At 32.4% G+C, this 20,190-nt stretch overlaps 1 protein-coding gene across 1 annotated transcript in view; it reads left to right on the top strand.

Annotated features, from left to right (window-relative positions):
* The first annotated feature begins 3,175 nt into the window (after nucleotides 1–3,175).
* Nucleotides 3,176–20,190, top strand: part of LOC134712833 (glutamic acid-rich protein-like) — a 32,875-nt gene continuing 15,860 nt past the window's right edge. The window contains exon 1 of the mRNA XM_063574783.1: nucleotides 3,176–3,393. The gene's annotated coding sequence lies outside the window, so the exon portion shown is untranslated. The remainder of the gene's footprint in view (nucleotides 3,394–20,190) is intronic.

Here is a 20,190-nt window from a genome sequence, read left to right as displayed (position 1 = left end):
AGTTTTGTTTCGATCGGCTAATATTTGCCGAAATTACGGGCTATGGACAATGATAAATTGTTAAAAATCACAGTTATACAGACCTTTTTTCTAAATGCTTTTAGATATAGGGCTGATTTTTGGTATGTGAGTTTCCCATGATGTGTTTCAGATCAAGTTTAAGTTTCGTTCTGATCCGCTAATATTTGCCAATATTTAAGGTTTATAACTTTGAACATTGTTGAAAATCACAGTTGTACGGATTTTTTTTTCTAAATGCTTTCAGATATTTGACTGATTTTTGGTATGTGAGTTATCCATGGTGAGTTACAGATCAAGTTTAATCTTCGTTCCGCTCCTCTAATTTTGCCAATATTTAAGGTTTACAACTTCGAAAATTGTTGAAAATCACAGTTATACGGGTTTTTTTTCTATACGCCTCCAGATTTTGAGCTGATTTTTTATATGTGAGACAACCAACATGTTTGTGTCTACAGATTTTTGAACTTTTTTTCCTCTAATAGTTGATTTGGTTTCTCGGTTTTAGTTTGTAACCACAGAATTATTTTCTCTCAATCGGTTTATGAATTTTGATCACCTGTACAGTATTGTTGCTTTTATTAACCTTTGCGTGCACTTATAATTGCGATTTTGTCATTTGGACTAACATGCGATTTTATTTTTTGCGGTATTGAAAAAAAATCTGTTTTATTCATTTCAAAAAATTTCGAAATGCGAATTACGATTTCCCGGTATGTCGATTATAACACTGTCGCAATGTTTGCAATAATTATAAAAATCGCACTCCTTTCTGAATTTACAGTAGTTATATTACCTTACAATCCAAAATATAAAACAACTTTTAAAATGTCTTTTTTTTATGTAGTGACACAACCTTTTAAAGATGAAACAAAGCTTGCTTCACTGAAGCTTGTTCGAATAAATCATTGAAACCGATGAAAAGGATCAATCGTATTATGGTCCTGCCGGAATTCGCATTTAACAAATAGGGGACGATAGATACCAGAGGAACATTCAAACTCATAGATCGAAAATAAACCGACAACGCCATGGCTAAAAAAGTAAAAACAAGCAGACAAATAATAGAAAACAGAAACTAAAGACTAAGCAACACGAACCCAACCAAACATTAAGGTGATCGCATGTGGTCCGGAAGGGTAAGCAGATCCTGCTCAATATGAGAAAGCCGTCGTGTTGCTCATGTTATTACAAACCCGGTAAATAGTCTAATTTGACTGATGGGTCATTTGATTTCATAAACATCTGGTAGAAGCAATTGTAATTGTATGATTCACACATGATCAGTGCTTGCCTGATGAATTAGCTCAACGGTCGCAAGCCTCAAGATAGATGATAAGTCACCATATTAAGTTTGAAAAAAAAAAATAAATAAAATAAAGACTCTAAGGAAAAATCAATAAGGAAAGTCCTTTATGAAATGACAAAATCAATAGATCAAACATATCAAACGAATGGATAACAACTGTCATATTCCTGACTTGCCAAGTTGGTACAGACATTAACCTAAAAATATGCATTAAACCTGTTAGCCAAACCTCTCACTTGTATGACAGTCGCATCGATATTGAACAAAACAAACAGATATAATAGATAAGTTTGAGCTTTCTAAAAAGCTATGGACTTGCTTCGCTTTATCATTATTAAAGGTAATATCTGTGCATGTGCTGAAAACAAACTTACATAATCCTTGTACCTTTGATAACTGGTTGTACCCTTAGGAAGCTTTTTTAAGTTTCTTTTTTCTTGGTGTCTCATAAGTCAGTTATGGCTTGATACCGATATTTTAAATTCGATTACAAAATTTATTTGTACTTTTATACTTATATTATGATGTATGATATTGTTTTATATTGGTATGTGACACTATAATAAAATATTCTGTCTGTCAGTCTGGTATATTCTCTCTAATTTTGACTGGTTTGCGTCAAAGTTTCGCTTGCCGCTTCAACGTTAACATTAGACATTTTCTGAAAAGCAAAACAAAATAAATAAAGCGTACGATAACGAGGCTCAAGATGCCTAAATTTTTGTAATTGCAATGATATCTTAGTTATCTATGGCATTTGACTTTCAGAATTCTGACAGACCAAGTAAGACAGTTGTGCATTGGGAGAAAGCATACTTTCTGGAAATGCAATGCCACCTTTTATAGATATCAGAAGATGTTGTATGAGTGCCAATAAGCCACTCTCCATCCAAAACCCAGTTTATAAAAGTAAGCCATTGTAGGTCAAAGTACAGTCTTCAACACGAAGTCTTGGCTCACACCGAACAGCAAGCTATAAAGGGTTTCAAAAATAAATACCAGTGTTAAAAAACATTCAAATGGGACAATCAACGGTCTGATCTATAAAAAAAAAACTGAAACGAGAACTTCTTATGAACCGCAGTAACAAACGACAACTAATGAACATCAGGTTCCCGACTTGGGACAGGTGCAAACAATTGCAGCAGGTTTAAACAATTTGATATGTACCGACCTACACCCTTCTCTGAAACAATAGCGTAACATCACAACATAGAAACTATCCATTGAAACGGCTTAGCTCAAACAAGAGACGTCATACACAAGTGAACATACACTGAAAGTGAACATACATATGCACGTTAGGAACAAACTAAAAAGAGTATCCTTGCACTGATATTTTTGCAACACTATTTATGAGAGTACCTGATACACATTTATTCTCAGTGAAAGTTATATTAATGCATACCTCATCATACATAAATTACTGTATATCTTCTTTTCATATCATTAATTGTTCTCGTTATTGAATATAATAAAATATCAACCACAATGTAAGAAAGTCATTTTTAAAAACGAACTCAAAACATGTCTGTCAGTTTATATTGATTTTAAAGGCAAATATTTCAATACAGAAACTCTTGGAAATTCTACTTAAGGAAGTTTGAACCCCATTTTCTGGTTGAGAATGAAGCCCTTAGACTCATGGCACATTAGATTTATTGTTGCTTTCCAAAACCCAAGTATATATTTCAAATATAAATTGCGCTTAGGTGTTATTGAAATCGATGTATTCTCTTAATTAACTGTTCGTACCTGTAACGCATTAAGGACCTGATCAATAGGAAATCTTCGCTTATGGTCTCTGTACTCTCTCGATACAGACAATTATTTTCACATCAATCAATACTGATGAAAAGCTCAAATGTGATTGGTTGAAATCAGATCGATCGTCTGCGAGGGTTTGCAGAAAAATGGAATTGTAGATGGGGGTTTTGAATTATCTTTGATTCATGTGTCCTTGTAAACAACGGGCGTACTATTCTGTACTTTCTGTCGCGATTGGCAGATAGACAGAACAATTAAGGTTTTAGTTTATTTTCTTCAGAGTGGATATTTACTAAAAGGTAAGTCGTTTTGTTATGTCTAAATTAAAGTGTTGTCATTTATGTTGTTTCAATATGGTTTCCATTGTATATATGTATTCGACTTATTACGTCTCAATTTTAACATATATTTTTTAATGGCTTTTTTACAACCATACAACAATTAAATGTCTGAATTATAAGATATATAATGAATTTATTTGTTTTCCTATTAATATAATGTAATGTGAAAAAAATATGAAAAACATAAAAAAAAACCAACCATAAAAATAGTGGAATTGAAAGTAAGTTTGTAGGATAGGGGTAGCTCAAAACGTTTCAGTCCAGAGATTTTATAACTGTTCTCACATTTTTGTTGTAAGTCTAGAAAAAGATGTACAGTTCGGTTTAAAAGTAATTAAAATAATTATTTATTTTGTGATAACGCATTACATGACGTCATTATTAGGTATGACAGAGTATAATGTACGTATGTAAACTTTTTTTTTTCTTCACAATTACTTAACTTTCTGTAATCGCGGTTCAACGTCATAGTTAAGCAAGATACATTGCATTATACTACTTCAATGACAAACGAAGGTGACACATGCACGTGTGGACACTTCCAAAGTATAAGCAAACAGTAGTGGGAAACAAACACCTATACAATGTTTGAAATTCTTTATTTTCACTGAACTAATATATATTTCGGAGCCAGCTGAGGCCCACCTCCGGGTGCGGGCTTTTGAAAACCCATTGGTGGCAGTCGACTGGTATCTGCTCTTTGGTATGGTTGTTGTCTCTTTGACATATTCCCCATTTCCATTCTCAATTCTATTTAAAATATATGACCATGCATGTTGGTATCAATTACAAATGTATCATGGAGTTAGTTGTTATTATCTCTTTCTTGGTGGTTGTTGTGTTTTTTTTGTGTTTTTTTTGTGTTTTTTTTTATTTACAACTTTTAAATATGATCCATACTATTAAAATTAAATCAATTTTTCGGAGTCTACTGTTCTTTGTCAGAAAGTTGAGCACTTGTACATCACATATACATGATTATTCATGGTGATTGTGTGTGTGCTGAATATCTCTGCCATTTACTGAAGAAATTTACATAATATTAAAGATGGGATAGCGCAAGTCTTTTGTGTAGGAAAGAATGCCAATTTTAGTAAAAAATATTAATATGAAACAGCAAAATTAGTGAATTAAATAAATAACCGTATATTCTATTAAAGTTGATTTTCGTTTTATTGCTAAATTGAAAAAAAACCTAAAGTATGATTTAGGAAATGTCAATGTATTTTAAATTGCTTATTTGTACAATTAAACACTGTTCCTCCGTTGGTGTGCTTGACGTCAAACCAATTACATGAACTACAGTTTAACGTAGCATGTATTCGATGCTAAATGCAATATTTATGATTTTAACTATATTTTTAGAACAACGTAGTAATCTGAGTCCATTTTGTATTTAATATACACGTATTATGTTTAAGCATGTTTTAGCATGATATCAGATCTATTACAGTTTATTTCAATTCGCAAATGAGAGTTTTTAAGTTGTGAGTACAGGTATTTGTTGGCTGTACTGTTATGCCCCGATTTCGATAGTTGTTTCTCCATAGAATCAAGAGTACATTTGATTTCTTTAATAGAACATAAACTTGACTCCATTTCTGTTGAGTGAAACATAAAAATGAGACTGAAAACGGGGAATATGTCAAAGAAACCACAGCCCGGCCAAATAGCAGAAAACAGGTGAAGGCATCCAATGGGTCTGCAACATGGAGAGAAAATCCCGCACCCGGAGGCGGGCTATACAACTATCCTCTGTGTGTACTAGTTCAGAGAAAATAGACGTCACACTTAACTAGTAACATATAAATGAACATAAGCCAGGGGATCCTGAATTGGGACAGGTGCAAACATGCGGCGTGATTCAACATGTTTTGTGAGACTTCAACCTTCCCCAAGACCTATAGCCAATGTAGAATAAACAAACACACAGCAATACACTCAGTTTTAGATTTGTTTATCAGTTCTTATTAACAGTACAGGTTCTTAAAGTAAAAGAAACCTGCAGAAATAAATAAAAAAAAAAAGACAAGAAGTAGCCGATATTGTGAAGAGAGTATGGAAGACCAAAATTGCTTATTTCAGGATTAAAGAATGTCTTCCTTTTTTGGCAAATTTTCATTGCCTTTGATCAATCACATACACGAGTTTTTATATGAATACCAATTCAAACTAGTCCTTTATTTCCTTTTATGCCAATTGTAGTCTTTTTATGTAGTCTATTTATCTTGTAACCGCTTGGTCTCGATTTTGTTCGTGAGTTCCAATTCAAAATCAATAATGACTAAAATATTGCAGGTATGAATTGTATCCTAGTCATTACAAATTTAAAAACCTAATAATTCTGTAAGAAATGACCATTTTCCTCAGTGTTCATAGTAGCCAATGAAGTGACATTAAAAGATTTTGCTGTACAGTTTCAGTCGATGAATCGAAAAAAACCACAACCAACCTTATACATTATTCATACTAGCTTCACATTAGCATGCCTTTAAACCATGCAAGTTCTGAAAGCCGCTATGTCTTATCTATATAGCATAGGATTGTTATTGGCTTTTAACATTTCCAATAACAGTTAACAATAAGTTCTATATTTTATCTATTTAAATTCTCTTTCTTTTCTATTGATGGAAAATACTCAGGTGACATCAATATCACAAAAACAAAAATATATTTCGTGTATGAATAATACATGGTCAATAATACGACGAACAGACCACTTATGATGCAAATACTGAAACATTTATAGCTAATATCAAATAGCTCTCATTTTGAAAGATATCGTCATTTCGATCTATGAAGCTTCAAAGGACTGGCAGATAGGGTAATTTAGTTTCGCCTTTAACAAAAGTGAAGTGCCATTGCAATTTAGAATTGATAACTACATATTCAACCAGAATCGGAAAACGATATTAATTATAGCAAGAGGTACATTTTGTATGTATTACATGGTGCCGTTACGACATAAATTTTACCATTAACTGATTTAGACATAGTTTTATCGACCACAATATTGATCCGTCACTAATGTACATGGAAAACCTGAGCAGTGATGACATTTTCTCGTCGTATAAAGAGTCATCCACTGCCTGGATCAAAAACATAAAGAGTAGTTAAACCTGATAAAAAAAATCCTTTAATATATACGATTTAAAATGTTCATGAACTTTTTTTTTATCAATAAGGCTAAACATGTCTTTCTAAGCTTAACCATCGGCCTCGCAACGATTGGTATATCTGTAAGTTTCTGTCATTTTAAAGAATATTCTTTTATTCAAACTAGTTCAAAATAAATTTTAAAACAAAACTTCAAGTTTCTTTTCTGAATTTGTGAATTCTCGGTTAAAACACAATCTTATGTTCCCAAATTATTTTTTTTCTCCAAAAAATGATATGTAAACGCTTTGGATTGAGTTAAAATATCAAAAGGAATAATTATACCCTGTCAGTCCTATCGAAATATACTCTGTCAGTCCTTTCGGTTAATACCCTCAGTCCTTCCGGATAAAACCCTGTCAGTCCTATCGAAATATACTCTGTCAGTCCTTTCGGTTAATACCCTCAGTCCTTTCGGATAAAACCCTGTCAGTCCTATCGAAATATACTCTGTCAGTCCTTTCGGTTAATACCCTCAGTCCTTTCGGATAAAACCCTGTCAGTCCTATCGAAATATACTCTGTCAGTCCTTTCGGTTAATACCCTCAGTCCTTCCGGATAAAACCCTGTCAGTCCTATCGGATTATACCCTGTCAGTCCTATCGAAATATGCCCCGTCAGTCCTTTCGGATAAAACCCTGTCAGTCCTATCGAAATATACTCTGTCAGTCCTTTCGGTTAATACCCTCAGTCCTTTCGGATTAAACAAGTCAGTCCTATCGGATTATACCCTGTCAGTCCTATCGAAATATGCCCTGTCAGTCCTTTCGGATTGAACTCTGTCAATTATACCTCGGGTAATACTCAGTCGGTTCATTTGGTTCAGTCCTTTGAACACATTACTTTTACATCTTGACTTTTGGTGAGAATTGTTGTAAGCTTATTTCTAGTCACTTTTAATTCAAGGTAAAAAATCCTTTTGTTATTATGTGAACTATATAATGCTGATTTAGCTTTCTTATATTTCGTTCAATATGGTCTATCAATAAGACATTATACATATATACATGGAAATAATCATTAGTTAATCCAAACAGACTTAATCTTTAGTCCTATGTACTTATATCGATTTTAGACCTACGGATTCGTTGGGGTTAATTAGTTTGTAATGCGGTCCTCCCTTATTATCTCCCCTTACTGCTTAGTTATCTCTACCAATTATCTTAATGTGTAACTTCGTTGGTGAAATATTTGTATTGTGTCTGATTTTCAATGATATTTTCAATGGCAGTATTATATTTCTGTGCCCGTTTTTGTCTAGTGTAACTAGTCCATATCACTCCGCACCATTATATTTCTGTGCCCGTTATTGTCTAGTGTAACTAGTCGATATCACTCCGCACCTGTGTGCTTCAATGATAGCCTATTTTCAATGGCAGTATTATATTTCTGTGCCCGTTATTGTCTAGTGTAACTAGTCAATATCACTCCGCACCTGTGTGCTTCAATGATAGCCTATTTTCAATGGCAGTATTATATTTCTGTGCCCGTTATTGTCTAGTGTAACTAGTCGATATCACTCCGCACCTGTGTGCTTCAATGATAGCCTATTTTCAATGGCAGTATTATATTTCTGTGCCCGTTATTGTCTAGTGTAACTAGTCGATATCACTCTGCACCTGTGTGCTTCAATGGCAGTATTATATTTCTGTGCCCGTTATTGTCTAGTGTAACTAGTCGATATCACTCCGCATATGTGTGCTTCAATGATTTGATTCAACTTTGATAAACTAGGAATTTCAGTCAAGGTGCTGCTTGGCCCTGAGACTCTAGACCTGGTAGTGAGACTTGTTCCTTTACTCTGTGTTGAAGGCCTAGGGTGCTGCTTGGCCATGAGACTCTAGACCTGGTAGTGAGACTTGTTCATTTACTCTGTGTTGAAGGCCTAGTTTTGATTCTCAGATGAAGAGCAACAATAAAAGCTTTGTTGTACCAGTGCTGATTTTATGTCATAAGATTATAAACCACATCCTTTCTTTTCCATTTAAATAGTTATAGATTGAAAAAAGAACACTATGGCGTTGAGGTCTAATTAATTTTTCAAAATAATGGCACTTTTGAAATAAATTAAGAAGGATGCTTATTTCTCAATTGAAGTATATTTGAATTCAATGTGCTATTCCTGGTTTTATTGTTGTAACGGCGGATTGCTGTCTCTCATGAAATAGTTTCTCATACATTTTTTAAAGCTAGCCTCCTTGATTAGACCGTTGGTTTTCCCGTTTGAATGGTTTTACACTAGTAATTTTGGGGCCCTTTATAGCTTGTTGTTCGGTGTGGGCCAAGGCTCCGTGTTGGAGGCCGTACTTTAACCTATAATGGTTTACTTTTTAAATTGTTATTTGGATGGAGAGTTGTCTCATTGGCACTCACACCACATCTTCCTATATCTATCTAATATTGTATAAGTATATATTACAAGGAACTCCCTGTCTTTCAATAAGTCTCTTTTCGAAAAATAATATTAACGAGTGCGACTTATGGAAGAATTATTCCCGCTTAGGATCAAGATGTCATTGCATTGTTAATTAGACCCTATGTAATTACTGGAGTGTAATTATCAGTATTGATGTTTATATTGAAGTAACTAGTAGGATTGATTATAATCACCTATGTATTAACTTACACAACACCAAATAATGAATATCCTGGAATATTCTGTTGGGTATGTGTAAGAAGATTACTTGTGTAAAATAATTCAGATCCAATAGACCTAATTTGTATTTAAATTACAGTTTGTCGCTGCTCCCTCGAGTCGTATTTCCTATTAGTGGTCTTTGTACAAACCACATATACCATATCTGTGAAATACAGATGAATTTGACCTTATCAAACACAATGCTAGTGATGGAAAGGTTTCTCATTACTTTATACGTGATAAAAAAGATATTTATAAATGTCAAAGGTCACTTTGTGAAGCTAGAATAAATAATTAGACGATAGACGTTTTCTTTGATTACTGTCAAAGAATAAAAATCATTGTTATATATACTGCTTCTTTTATCCTGCAGTTATTTTGTATGTGTCACAAACAAAAGATAATCAGTTTTAGATATTGAGAATTGCAAAAATCTGCTCTACGAATAAGAAGCAAATGTCATTCAGTACGGAAATCTGAAAAAAATGGATAACGCCGTTGGTATATTCCCCCTTTTTTTAAACTGCCCACATATGCAGATATATATAGTTTGTATGTGGATTTATGATTAATACTACGGATTTGTGCAATTTATGGAGTCTGGACAGACTGTCTTTGACGTGTTCCTACACATATGTGTAGCTTGATAGAGGTCACATCAGAAACAGAATTAATAGAAACACAAATTAAAATGAAGTCAACACTATTTAGTTTCCGTTGTTTTTTGCCTTGAACTTGCTTTCTGTACCTACTAGTATTATTTTCCTATGTTAATTATTTGTGTGCATAGTGTAGGTCTGACGAGTCAAACCATTTCTTTGGATTGTGGATGGTTTTCTGATTGGTAATCATACTACTTCTTCTTATTTTTCTACATACACTGGCAGCTTTTGAAAAAAAAACTATCGCCATTTGTATGTATTATTGCCTTTTTAAACTTAAGATTTGATGCAAATGGTGGCACATCCTATGAAAAAAAAAATATCGAAGACCGTGTGATTACCCCTATATGTGTTTAGTTGGCTTTATACATTATGTCTCTTAAATCTTATTTTATTCGCACTCAACTTGTATGACCGTCATGTATGGGCATATATAGTCTTAATACTCTTATTTATATTATACCTCTAATATGATAATTTTAGTTCAGTTACAAGTATAGGTATACCGTAGAAGTTAAACGAATAACTGTCATATTTCTGACTTAGGACATGTATTTGCTTATGCAGAAAATTGTTGATTAATTAGTTATGAAAGGTACCAGGCTAAAACCTGATTTTATAGCTAGCTAAACCTCTCAATCGTATGAAAGTCGCTTAAAATTCCATTATATTGACATTGATGTGTGAGAAAAACAAACAAATTAGAGTTAAACATGTCAAAATACGTGTAGTAATAATACTAGTATAATCTTAATCACTATAAAACAAACCAACTTGTAACAAAGAAACACAAAAAAGTATATGGATAAAGCACATAAGCAAAAGTTAAAAACAATCATACAAATATTTATCATAGCACAATAACACAATGACGGGATGTATAATTACCGAGCTAGGTCAAATAGATATCCCCAAAAAATAGACTTAACAGTAAAACTAAGGTTCATCAAGAAGGTGTCTATAGAACACGGATGCCCAACTCGCACTATCATTCCTATGTATAGTGGTCTGTGAAACTGGGACAGAAACTATAATTTAACATTAAAATTAGAAAAATCATATCATAGAGAATATGTGTATCAAGTTTCAAGATGATTGGACTTCAACTTCATCAATCTACCTTGACCCAAAACGTTAACCAAAACCTGATGCGGATCAGACGGACGGGCGAACGAACGAACCGACGAACAAACTCACAGATCGAAAAACATAATGCCAATAAATGATGCATATAAGACCCATAAAATTAAAACTCCAAAAATTCAAAACGGAAAGTCCGTAGCCAAATGGCAAAATCAAAAGTTCAAACACATTAAACACACCAAGCGAATGAATAGCAATTGTCATATTCCTAATTTGGTACAGGCATTTTCGTATTTAGAAAATGGCGGAGTATACCTGGTTGTATAACTAGCTAAATCTCTTACTTGCATGACAGTCGCATAAAATTCATTTATATTGACAACGATCTGTGAACAAAACAAACAAATGTAATTGGTAAAAATCTCAATTTTAGGAGTACAACAGTCAACATTGTGTTATAATCTTAATCACTATAAAAATAAACAAAAAATTAACAAAAAGCACAAAAAAAAACATAAAGTCAAAGCACATCAGCGAAAACGAAAGACAAAACAACAGAACAACAAAATAAATGACTGGATGTACAAGTACAGAGCCACGTGAAATGTAACAAAACAAATCCCACCGAAAGTCATATAGACAAAGCACATTGGCAAAAATGTAAGACAGGAATACAAATATTTTACCATAACACGATAACATAATGACGAGAAGTACAAGTACAGAGCAACATCAAATGCATTATCAACAAAAAACAGACTTGGGTAAATTTGGGCAGTATATTTAAGACTATTACTATATTTATAAATGATCTATAAATATAGAATATTTTGAACTTTAACTGTATTTTATTTGCTCGACTATATGAATATGTTATAAAATGGGAAGCGAATTTATTTATACTCAACTGTCTCGATAAAATAAGATAGAAAGTGCAGGCGTTTTAACCACTGAGGTCAGTATGATATCCACACTTAAAATAACTGAGTGACGTCTGTAAAATTTTTAATAGTTTTTTTTATCTGTTATTGGTTATTTGTTGTTAATCCATCGAACAGATCAATCACAGACAACACTGTCTAGTCATTATTATGTAGGATTGCCATTACGTGATTGCAAACTAATCAATAGGACCAAACAAACTCAAAATAATCAATCTAGTGTGAAAAATTGGGATATTCATGAAGTTGTTTACAAGTTTCTAAGTAAATTATAGTTCAATTATTAACCAAATTACGAGCAAAAGGAGTGTACGAAAATTAAACTCCCACCATACTGCATATGTTGTTTTTGATAGAGTCTCGGATATGAAGACTCCTGTTTACACAAAAAGGCAGTGTTTATTGAAGTATGGTATAATCGTAAATGGAGGTTTTATGTCGATAGAAAGCGAAATGTAATAAATTTGATAATCAAAATCATTAAAGTCATAAAATTGTCAAGAAGAAATCGATTAAAACTAGGGAAACCTGAAATAAAAAAAAAATGAATAAAAGTGAAGTCAACAAGTACCTGTCTGATTTTTGAGATCCCGATAATTTCGATTGACAACATATTAAGTTTCAGTGGCAAAGATAATAACAGAATCGAAATATAAGTAAAGGTCGCGATCGAGTGTACTTTCTCAAACACATAGAGTTGGGTACCTTGGGTTATATAAAAGAGGGACGAAAGATACCAAAGGGACAGCCAAACTCTTAAATCGATATTAAATTGACAACGCCATGGCTAAAAATGAAAAAGACAAACAGACATACTGGGCTGGTGATACCCTCGGGGACTAATAGTCCACCAGCAGAGGCATCGACCCAGTGGTACCAATTTTCTTGCACCAGATGTGCATTTCGAGAATATATGATTCTTCAGTGATGCTCGTGGCCAAAATATTTGAAATCCAAAGCTTATATTAAAGATGAAGAGCTATAATCCAAAAGGTCCAAAAAGTAAAGCCAAATCTGTGAAAGGAATCAGAGCTTTGCATGAGGGAGATACATTCCTTAATTTATAATAATTACTAATATTTTGTAACAGCAAATTTTAATAACACAAACAAATCCGTATTTTCATGCCAGTACTGAAGTACTGACTACTGGGCTAGTGATACCCTCGGGGACTAATAGTCCACCAGCAGAGGCATCGATCCAGTGGTAGTAATAAAATTAACGGTACCAATTTTCTTGCACCAGATGCGCATTTAAACTGTACCAAGAGCAGCACCAATACAAATGTTACCTTTGCTATAGTTCACAGGCCTTTTTATAAACGGATATTTTACAAGTCTTTACTGTGACATATTGATTACATCATTTTTGTCGAGCCTTCGACTTTAGTCGAAAAAGCGAGACTAAGCGATCCTACATTCCATCTTCGTCGGTGTCGTCGGCGGCGTCAACAAATATTCACTCTGTGGTTAAAGTTTTTGAAATTTTAATAACTTTCTTAAACTATACTGGATATCTACCAAACTTGGACAGAAGCTTGTTTATGATCATATGATAGTATCCAGAAGTAAATTTTGTAAAAATAAAATTCCATTTTTTCCGTATTTTACTTATAAATAGACTTAGTTTTTCTTCTGCGTGGAAACATAACATTCACTTTGTGGTTAAAGTTTTTAGAATTTTAATAACTTTCTTAAACTATCCTGGGTTTTGTACCAAACTTGGACAGAAGCTTGTTTATGATCATAAGATAGTATTCAGAAGTAAATTTTGTAAAAATATAAATCCATTTTTTCCGTACTTTACTTATAAATAGACTTAGTTTTTTCTGCGGGGAAACATTACATTCACTCTGTGGTTAAAGTTTTTAGAATTTTAATAACTTTCTTAAACTATCCTGGATGTGTACCAAACTTGGACAGAAGCTTTATCATAAAATAGTATCCAGAAGTAAATTTTGTGAAAAGATAATTCCATTTTTTCTGTATTTTATTTTTAAATGGACTTAGATTTTCTTTAAGTTAACATTACATACAGTTTGCATTTAAAGTTTTCAAAACATTCATTAGATTTATTAACTATCCTAGATTTTTACCAAACTTAGACAGAAGCTTCTTACAATCATAAGATGGTATCAAGAGGAAAATTTTTATTGATTTTTTTCCTCATTTTTGTTGAGCCCGCAATTTACAGCAAAAGTAGGCGAGACACTGGGTTCCGCGGAACCCTTACAAATTTTTATATTCATTATTTCTAACTTCGCTGAGCACTATGTGTACCCTGAAATAATGGTATTTTCTTGATTAAAAAACACTAACTAGAAAGAAACAAAATACAGAAATAAGTAATATAATAATGGATACGTTCCTTTCTCCATTTGAAATAAAAACAAAATACAGTTGTTATGTCAAGCAAACGTTATGGCAACCTCGTGACAACAATTTCACCAACTTCTACCTAAATGATTTTTGTAGGACAAAGTAAAAAGGAAAAGTAAAATCGCAAAAATCCGAACTCCGAGGAAAATTCAAAACGGAAATTCCCTATTCAGATGAAAAAATCAAAAGTTTAAACATATGAAACAAATGAATAACAATTGTCATATTCCTGTACCAAGTCAAGAAAATGACAGTTGTGATCTTATAGTTCGTTGCTTTGTGTGTGCATTGACGATTGTATTTTGTTCACTTTAGTGTTTCTGTTCTTTTGTTGTTCTCCTCTTATAGTTGATGTGTTTCTCTCGGTTTTAGTTTGTAACCCAGATTTTTTTTTTGTCTCAATCGATAAATGACTTTCAAACAGCGATATACCACTGTTGTCTTTATTTGGAACAGACATTCTCTTATGTAGAAAATGGTGTATTTAACATAGGGTTATAGCTATCCAAACCTCTCACTTATATGACAGTTGCATCAAATTCATTTATATTGATAACGATTTGGGATTAAAACAGACAGATACAATATGTAAACATGTCAAAAAAATTGGGGTACAACAGTCAATGTGTGGATGCATACAATATTTTAACAAATAATGTGTGTCAAGAAGCCTGACCGGTATTCAAAGTTATTCAAAGGAAAGCATAATACACATGCTTCAAATGAAGCAGTGATATTGCTTTGTTTTAAAGCAAGTTATGTCTGATATCATAATTAGTTTTATTTGAATGTAAAACTCGTTTTCGTTATATATCTACTGTAAATTTGTATCTATCCAGCAGTGAATGTTCCTTTTTAAGAAGTTTATACTACATACTAAACATAATAAGCAACGTGTCGTACTCCTTCTATTGTTTATAAGTCATTTCAAATTAAAGCTTCAAGAATCCCAAATTAGAAAAGTTTTATTTTATTATCTCAAAAACTCAAAATCAGGAACAAATGCGTAAATGAAGTCTCCGGAAGATTGAATATTTATTAGAAACTTATTAATTTCTAGACTTGAATTTGGTGTCTTCCTCATGAAATACTTATTCTAACATGAATATCAAATTATGCAATTTTCGATATGTTTCTGTCCTACTGACGTGTAAATCACGTCTCATTTTATTCACTCTTATAAGAATTAGTTTTTGAGTTGACTAAGAGACGTATTGATTTCCAATACAACACTGATATTAACCTTATATTAAATAAAAAGCAGTTTCTTATTTGCTGAAACGCTAAGTTTAACTAGCAAATAGAAGAGTATTGTATTTCAACATTACCATATATAAAAATAATTCGCGTTGTCTATTTCAACATCACCATATAGACTATAAATGGCGTTGTCTATTTCAAAATCATCATAATATAGACTATATAATCAGCATATCAAGCGTTGTACGTAATACGTGGTACGTATTAAACAAGTCTCCAATAAAATTCAAATGTAACTATAAGAGTCAAATAGAATACAAATGACAGTACATTACAAAAAAGGGACGAAAGATTTAATTTTAAGTATCATTCTTCACTGTCATCAAACGGAGTTTTAAGGCCTAATGTTGGTTAGATCTTATGCTGGCATGAAAGTGTATGTTAAATGTTAACTATAACTCTTAGAACTTTTTGTGGTATAACAATATCTGCAGACAGTCTGACAGTACGTAGGTGTGAAGGGGAAACAATGATCAATGACAAAGAATTATAGCTTCACAGAAAATCTTTTTATATTGAGGTTTATTGGTTTCGATTTATTTTCAGTATATCAATAATTAAATACATGTGTTTGACTCCTTTCTTTTTCAATCCTTAAAATAATGTTTGATTTTGCCATTTTTTTAGGAACTTTCTTATTTGCTAAAACGCTAAGTTTAACTATACAAAAAAAAGAGTAGTGTATTTCAACATTATCATATATAAAAATAAATCGCGTTGTCTATTTCAACATCACCATATAGACTATAAATGGCGTTGTCTATTTCAAAATCACCATAATATAGACTAAATAATCAACATATCAAGCGTAACAAGACTCCGTTTTGAATTTTCCTCGGGGTTCATATTTTTGTGATTTTACTTTTTACTCTAACATAACGTTTATAAAGTAAAGTACTCTGTTCCATAACACTCCTTATGTACTCACTGTCTTCATGTGGAAAGTTTTGAATTCAATTTCAAGAGCAATAAATTACAATATAGATTATTCTACTACACGGTGAACACTTTGTAACATTTTTAAAAGCGAATTTGGAACAACAGTCATTGCTGTCGTTTAAATTTTTTAAGAACTTAAATGAAAACTGTCAAAGTCGTGTTTGGTTCGACAGTAAATGCTGTCTTCATACTTTTATTATGACAATGAAGTCAATAGCATTTAAAAGTTTTTTAAGCACATTTAAGCTAGTGTTTTATTACTGTAGATATAATTATAATTTTGGTGGAGATAACAATAACTTTAGTTTACTTTCATTTCAATCATCGAGAGAAAAAGGCAAGAAATTACAACTCACTGACCAGATATGTTTTCAGATCTATGCGTTTTAAGTTATTCATATGCAAGATCTATGCGTTTTGAGTTATTATTATGCCGTTGATATGTACAAAAATCTGGTGAGACCTACTGAAAGGTCAACCATTCAATAAAGCTTAATATAGTCTGGTGAGACCTACTGAAAGGTCAACCATTCAATAAAGCTTAAAACAGTCTGGTGAGACCCACTGAAAGGTCAACCAATCAATAAAGCTTACAATAGTCTGGTGAGACCAACTGAAAGGTCAACCATTCAATAAAGCTTAAAACAGTCTGGTGAGACCCACTGAAAGGTCAACCATTCAGTAAAGGTTAAAATAGTCTGGTGAGACCAACTGAAAGGTCAACCATTCAATAAAGCTTAAAATAGTCTGGTGAGAACAACTGAAATGTCAACCATTCAATAAAGCTTCCGGTTCAAGTGAAAGGTTTTCTTTCATTTTTTTTTTTGTTATTACAAGGATTGCATTATTTTTTTAGCATTACAATAACGAGAAACTCGTTTCATATGACGTTAACAAATGCAGTTTCCTTTCAGTAAGATTCGGTCGTTGAAATTCCACAAATTAAACAAAGTATTAGATACAGCAAAGTCTTGTATCACTTTCGCTTAATCAAGATACTTATGGTTCATACATGAAATAAACATATTCTGGAAATTTGTTCAAGTAAATCATTTTCTTGCTATTACAACAACGAGGTCAATATTGAAAATTCAGAACACTTTTTTTTTTATATTACATCTTGACGTTCCGAGGAATAAATGCATTTGACATTTACATTTTAGTATTGATACTCAGTTCTGATTAACATTCAGACAGGATTTAATCGTTCGACTCAATGGTCTCAGGCAAACAACCAGTAATAAGTAATGAACGCGAAATCAATTATTGCTTTCTGCTTGTCACTCTTATTAAACTTGGATGATGAAAGATAAAACAGGAGCAAAAAAACAAAACAAAAGAAAACAAACTCAAAACCGACTTTCTTCACAACATTCTTGGTCACGAATGTCAAATCCGACTTGTAATTTTTCGACTTTCTTTCTGGAAATCTCTTTTTAAGTAGTTCGCACAGGATATGCGAAGAAAATATCTAAAGGTTTTCTTTATTGTGCAGTTGATGTGTTCAAAGAATTTTCCAATATTTCTGTTTTATGAATAGTTGTATCTTTTAATGTGATATATATATACAAATTGTTTAACGTTTAATTTTATAAATTGTGTTTTATTTGAAAAGTAATTAGGTTTCAAAGTAAAGTTGAAAGCCCACACTGAATAGTAACCACGAGCACTCTTTGATATTACTATGAAATCACTGAATAAATTCCCTGGTTATCCAGTGACTAATTCACAGGGATACCCGGCCAACTGCTGTAAGTCGAGTAATTTGTCAAAACAGCAAAGAAAAGTGCAATAAATATATTATTTTAGAAAAAAAAAAGATATTACTTATTTGTCTAAATCTTTAATGTGTTATTGCGTATACAAGTAACATATTATCAAGTTCTATAACAATGTTTTTATTATGACTGTAATAAATGTGAAATTCTATCGATTAAAGAATAACTAAATAAACATTGCTTTTTATTGTCACTCTGTAAGATGCATAACTATGGATTTGTGCTCATTATGCAAGACCAACACAATTGAGGAATTTAAAGTGGATTGCTCAGGTTTTCGTTTGACTTTTAACGCTTTGTTTGATTGGGCGCTGTTGAGTTCTAAGTAAGACGTGTATCTAAAAATCTGTAATATGTTCATGGGTAGCGAATTATTTTGTCAAATTGATTTTCTTGTTTTATTTTCTATTATGTCTTTTAACGTACGATTTGTCTTCTCTGTTAGAATTGAATATTGTGTGATATTGAGTACTTACTGATACTTTTAAATAAAAATAGATTGATATGAGCGTTACTGGTGAGTCTTGTGTATACGAAACGCGCGTCTGGCGTACTAAATTATAATCTTGGTACCTCTTGATAACTATTAACTCTGTAAAATGCTTTTGGAACTTTGGTTGGGTTGTCGTCTCATTGAGACATTTCCCTGTTTTCTAGTTTAATTTTTCTCTAATGCATTTTAATGTAATTTTGTCTTCTTAGTTGAGTTGAAGATTGTGTTTTGTTGAGTACTTACTGATACGTACATTTAACTCTATGATATATTCATGTGTATCATATGTTGTTTTCTGTTTTCTTTCTTTCAATTATGTCTTTTATCTTTCTTTTTTGTCTTCCTAGTTCGAGTTGAAGATTGTGTGCTGTTGAGTGCCTACTGATACGTTTAACTCTGTAATATATTTATGTTTTGCAAATCACGTCAAATGCTATTTTCTAGTGTTATTTCTCTGCTGTGCTTTTTAATGTATGGTTTTGTCTGGAGGACAGCCTCTTAGAGATGCAAAGGTATGCGGTTAAACATCACAGATACGTATTACTGTGTTATGTCTTTATGTGCAGCTCACTTGGTAAAGTTGAAGATGAGCTTCATTTTTTATTAGAATGCCCTCTTTATGATATTCAAAGGGACGATTTTTTTCAAGACATTTCTAACAATTGTTATAATTTTATAAACTTAAATAAATCTTCAAAATTTTTATGGCTCTTGACCCAAGAAAATGTTACTCTTATGGAAAAACTGGGTTGTTATATTTGTGACTGTTTTGAATTAAGGAGATCAGGCATGAACACTGACATTTAGTCAAGTAAATAATTTGAAAATAAATACATATGCATGTATAATGTAATTTTAATATTCTTTTATTCACAATATATATGTGGTTTTTAGCTTGATTCTGACCAATGCTTATATTCCAATTATATATGTATATGCCTCTATTATTGCTGTTGTTACTAATTAATATGTAAATCAATTGTATCTGATTTGATGCCCTTTATGGGCCCTGTAATTTGGGAAATAAAAATTAAATATTCTGTGCAGCTATTGTCGTCAAATAAAGAGAGACGAAAGATACCAGAGGGAGAGTCAAACTCATAGATAGAAAATAAATTGACAACGCCATGGCTAAAAATCAAAAGACAAACAGACAAATAATAGTACAGAAGACTATTATGCCTATTCGCGTATCGTTTTGTATTCCACTGTTCGAAATAAATGTACTGGTTCTTCAAGGTTTCGACGATTTAAATCTTGGCATAAAATTTGGTTGCTTGCTTTCTGAGTACCTAGCAGTCTGGACGATTCATAAAAGGGGATCGCTTGCCTTCTAAGAAACTAATAGTCTATTCGCTTCCCGCTTCATAACAGTCTCGACGATTCCGACTTTGTTGTATAACGAGTTCACCTCACCTCCTTGCAGT

The sequence above is a fragment of the Mytilus trossulus genome, chromosome 3 (genome assembly GCF_036588685.1).
Source record: "Mytilus trossulus isolate FHL-02 chromosome 3, PNRI_Mtr1.1.1.hap1, whole genome shotgun sequence".
Lineage (NCBI taxonomy): Eukaryota > Metazoa > Mollusca > Bivalvia > Mytilida > Mytilidae > Mytilus > Mytilus trossulus.
This window is presented reverse-complemented; position numbering and strand designations above follow the sequence as displayed.